Below are 5,118 nucleotides of genomic sequence, written 5' to 3'. Positions count from 1 at the left end.
AGGACATGGAAGCAACCTAGATGCCCATCAGCAGATGAATGGATAAGGAAGCTGTGGTACATATACACCATGGAATTTTACTCAGCCGTCAAAAAGAATTCATTTGAACCAGTCCTAATGAGATGGATGAAACTGGAGCCCCTTATACAGAGTGAAGTAAGCCAGAAAGATAAAGAACATTACAGCATACTAACACATATATATGGAATTTAGAAAGATGGTAACGATAACCCTATATGCAAAACAGAAAAAGAGACACAGAAATACAGAACAGACTTTTGAACTCTGTGGGAGAAGGTGAGGGTGGGATGTTTCAAAAGAACAGCATGTATACTATCTATGGTGAAACAGATCACCAGCCCAGGTGGGATGCATGAGACAAGTGCTCCGGCCTGGTGCACTGGGAAGACCCAGAGGAATCGGGTGGAGAGGGAGGTGGGAGGGGGGATCGGGATGGGGAATAAGTGTAAATCTATGGCTGATTCATATCAATGTATGACAAAACCCACTGAAATGTTGTGAAGTAATTAGCCTCCAACTAATAAAAAAATTAAAAAAAAAAAAACTTTTCCAACAACAACAACCAAAAAAAAGAATACCAGAGTGGATTGCCATGCCCTCCTCCAGGGGATCTTCCTGACCCAGGGATCGAACTCGCATCTCTTATGTCTTCTGGATTGGGAGGCAGATTCTTTACCACTAGCGCCACCTCCCAAATTTGTATTTCTAAGAAATTCACAGGTAATGCTGATGTTTCTGGTCCAGAGGCCAAAGTTGAAGAACCAATGGCAAAGAGTGAAATTGAGAAGAAAACCCAAACTGATAGCACTTATTATAACCAATAATTCTCTCTCTAGTACTATATATGCACCATAGATCATCTCCTTGCTCTATAAGGTACATATATACTCAACACCTCTGCTATAGATTTATAATGATATTCTACTATTGATTTTTGCTTTTAGCTTTGTATTTATAACCTGTAAATGGTTTCAGATGGAACTAGACACATGTGAAAAAAATCCAGATGGAAGTTTCTATAAAATATTCAATTGTGTCCTACAGGATTCACATCTCTTCTTAGATTGCTGGAATAAATCTCTGGAGATTTTGCTTTGACAACCAGGAGGACTGATTACAGAGACCCAAGATCAAAACTGCATGGTGTTGAGCTCTTCACATCAGCAGATAATGCATGGCAACCAATTAGAGGTGAGGCTATTTTCAGGATGAATAGTTGCTACTCAGAGATAAAGGGTTGCATTTCTTAACTCTTTTGAAAGTTTACAATATGTACCAATTAAACATTTGACTCATGTAATTAGCTAAACAAGGAGAGCTAATACATTGGTTTTTGTTTTCTTAATGAAATTTTTTTTTTTTTTTTTAATGGAGGCCCTTATGGGTTTCTTTTTCATGTCAAGGATTTTGGTTTACACGTCTTCTTCCTTGGCCATACAATATAGAAATGAGAGTAGTGAACATAATCTCTGTTGTTCCATTGGAGAAAGTTGATCCCTCTCTGACTTAGGTACACTGGTTTCCTAGTAACTGATCTCTTTTGTTGCCACTTTGAGATAGAATTCCAACCTGGTTGCCTAGTGACTGTGTTTGTCTGGATTTCCTGCCAACAAGTGCTGGATTTTTCATGCTGGGATTCCAATGCCAACCACCTGCCTTGCAACACCTTCATCTATTGCCTCCACCTTAAGAACCAATAGATTACACATCTTGCCCATGTGTAATATCTCCCTTACCTCCTGAACGTTTCCTATAGCTGGACCTTCTAATTTGGGGCTTATCTATACATTCAGGTACCTATCAACCCATCCTCTGAATTACCAACTACCCTTTGCTTGATCATTTGTGTCTCACTAGACTTCTAGCTCCAGCCTTCTCCAATCTTGTTCACTTCATTACTAGATAGGCCACAATATGTCCTGGGGAAGACAGAAAAAAGAACAAGGGGTGGGGCTGGGGGGTGAGCAGATTACAGAGAATCAAGAACAACTGCCTCCTTGGAATGATGCTGTTGGTTCACCCTGAAAGCTAAAACCTAAAACCATCCTAGCATCACCATATTTGTTCTGTCATATTCATTTGTCTATAAAGAAAAGGACAAACTTCTGGTTATCATCCAAGCTCAGTGACCCAATTAAAATATCTTGTTTTAGCAGACATTTTCCACTAATCACTTTTACCTGTTCTCAACCACTTCTCCATACAGAAAAGCTGGTCAAACTCTCAATCAGAAGGTTTGTATTCATGTGAGCTGACAGGGGGAATAACTGCCTTGGCAAAGTGCTGTATCAGGATATCCAGAGCATTCTTAGCATAGAACTTAGAGCATAATCAGCTCCCAAAGGCAGGACAAGGAAGTAGCTGTTTCAGAGTCACTCATTAGAGTAATAAATAAATGCATCCCCCGAAAGTTCCTGGAAACCCAGGACTGGAAGGAAGCAGAACTCAGATTCTGATAGTATATTCGGAGGCTATGTGATTTTTTGATACAATAAGGATGAAATGTTACCAGCTAAAACTGATGTACGAAACATAGGTTTGTTTTATTCAAGTGTGCTACACAAAGAGGTGGAAAGGTGAGTTTTATCTCCCAAATTTGGCTAAAGTCTCACCAAAAATTTCTGTGTTGAAAAAGTTTCCCACTTATTTACGCTACTGCCGATAGCAGTCCTGCAGGATTTTGGTCACAGGTAGCATAAATGCCCATATGATGGGGTGGAGGTAAGGATGTGTGTGTGCACGCATGTGCGTGCATGTGCTTTACTTCCCAAATTGTCACAGTACTGGGGTCTTGATGACCTATGAATGCCACTTTTATGTAAATCTCTTCTCTTTTTAAAAAAAGGTAAAATTTTTATACATTTCTATTTATAGTTATTACAAAACATGGGCTCTGTTCTCTGTTGTATGATATATCCTTGAGCTTCTCTTATAACTCTCTTCCCTTAGAAACTTTCCTTTTAATGAACCTACTTCCCCTGCCCCTGCAAATAGCCAGCATTTCTTTAGTTAATTATTTTTTTGTGACAAATAGTATTTTCTTTAATTTTGTCTATTTTGTTGTATCTGAACACAATCTGAGTGACTGACTGTGCCAGGTGGTCCAGGACTGAGGGGTTTCCTGGCACATAGGACCCCTTTTGCTAAAACCAGATGTGTCTTAGGCAAACTGAGACAACTAGTCACCCTAACACTCTGACACCACTGCACATTGGTGTGTCTTAAAGATAGATCTGAAAATATTCAGACTTTTGCCAGAGAATATCTATTCAGCAAATCTTTCCTGAGACGCTCTCTGAAAGGTAGGCCATCAGGTATTATTTCAAATAGAGTGGTGTTTTTAGATGAAATTAACCTTGAAAATACAGATGAAAAACTTCTCTGTTTTTTATGAAATTAGCTTTCTATTTTTGCCTTCCTCAAAAATCTCTTTTTTCATGTTGACAGAATGGAATGTATATAGCTCAGCATAAGCTTAACCACCAATGAAGGAAGAATTGAAAATATAATGGACATATTTCCTTAGAAAAACTGCAAACATTATTGATTCTGTTTTGATTGCTCACAAATTCTAAGGCATCTTTAAGGATCTCCTACCTTGGAAGGGTACCCTGAAAGCTAGTACCATTTTACTAACCTTTTCCGTTTCCCCATGCTCTAGCCCCTGACAGCCATTCTTTAATCTGTTTCTGTAAGTTTCATGTTTGTTTGTTTTTTAAAGTAGATTTTGTATATAAATGATATCATGTACTATTTATCTTTGTCTCTCTGGCTTATTTCATTTAGCATAATGGCATTAAGGTCCATCTATGCTGTCACAAATGGCAGTTTCTTTCTTTCTCATGGGCAAATATCACATTGTAAACATATACCACATCTTTATCCATTCATCCAATCACGGATGCTTGTGTTGTTTCCTTATCTTGTTGATTATGAATAATGGTGCACTGAACAGGAAAACACATATCTGTCTCTGATATTCTGCTTTCAATTTTTTTTTTTATATAGACCCAGAAGTGGGATTCCTAGATCTTATGGTAGTTCTATTTCTAACTTTTTTCTCTTTTTGGCTACATCATGTGGTTTATGGGATCTTAGTTCCCTGGCCAGGGTTTGAACTCAGGTCCACACGGTAAAACTGCCAAGTCCTAACCACTGGACTGCCAGGGATTTCCCATATTTCTAATTTTTTGAGGAACCTCCATATTGTCTTTCACAGTGGGAATTTACATTCCCACACACACAAAAATATTCCTCTTTCTCCACATTCTCACCAACACTTATCTTGTGTCTTTTTGATGATAAGGTCTGAGGATCTAATGTAAAACATGGTGAATATAGTTGACAACTGTGTAGTATAATCAAAGTTTTCAAAAAGAGTTGAACTGAAATGTTCTCATCAGTATGTTTGTGTGTATGTGAGTGTGTGTGAGTGTGAGTGTGTGTGTGAGTGTGTGTGTGCGTGCGTGTGTGTGAGTGTGTGTGTGAGTGTGTGTGTGTGAGTATATGTGTGTGAGTGTGTGTGTGAGTGTGTGTGTGTGTGTGTGAGTATGTGTGTGTGAGAGTGTGTGAGTGTGTGTGTGAGTGTGAATGTGTGTGTGTGAGAGTGTGTGTGTTTGTGTGTGTGTGAGTGTGTGAGTGTGAGTGTGTGTGAGAGTGTGAGTGTGTGAGTGTGAGTGTGTGTGAGAGTGAGTGTGTGTGAGTGTGTGTGTGTGAGTGTGTGTATGTGTGTAGACATGTAAGGTGATGGATCTATTAACTAGATAAAGGGGCTTCTTTCACAATGTAGTTGTATATCAAACCACCACAATGCATGCTTCAAATATTTCACAGTTTATTTGTCTAGTATACCTCAATAATGCTGTCTTTGTTTTTTTAAAATCTAAAGAACCCACCTGCCATTGCAGGAGGCATAAGAGACATGGGTCCGATCCCTGGGTCGGGAAGATCCGCTGGAGGAGGGCATGGCAACCCACTCCAGTATCCTTGCCTGGAGAAGCCCCCATGGACAGAAGAGCCTGTGGACTACAGTCCACAGTGTTGCAAAGTCAGACACGGCCGAAGCGACTTAGCATGCACACACACATGCACTCTAAC

The sequence above is a fragment of the Cervus canadensis genome, chromosome 33 (genome assembly GCF_019320065.1).
Source record: "Cervus canadensis isolate Bull #8, Minnesota chromosome 33, ASM1932006v1, whole genome shotgun sequence".
Lineage (NCBI taxonomy): Eukaryota > Metazoa > Chordata > Mammalia > Artiodactyla > Cervidae > Cervus > Cervus canadensis.
Note: the sequence above shows the minus strand (reverse complement) of the source record.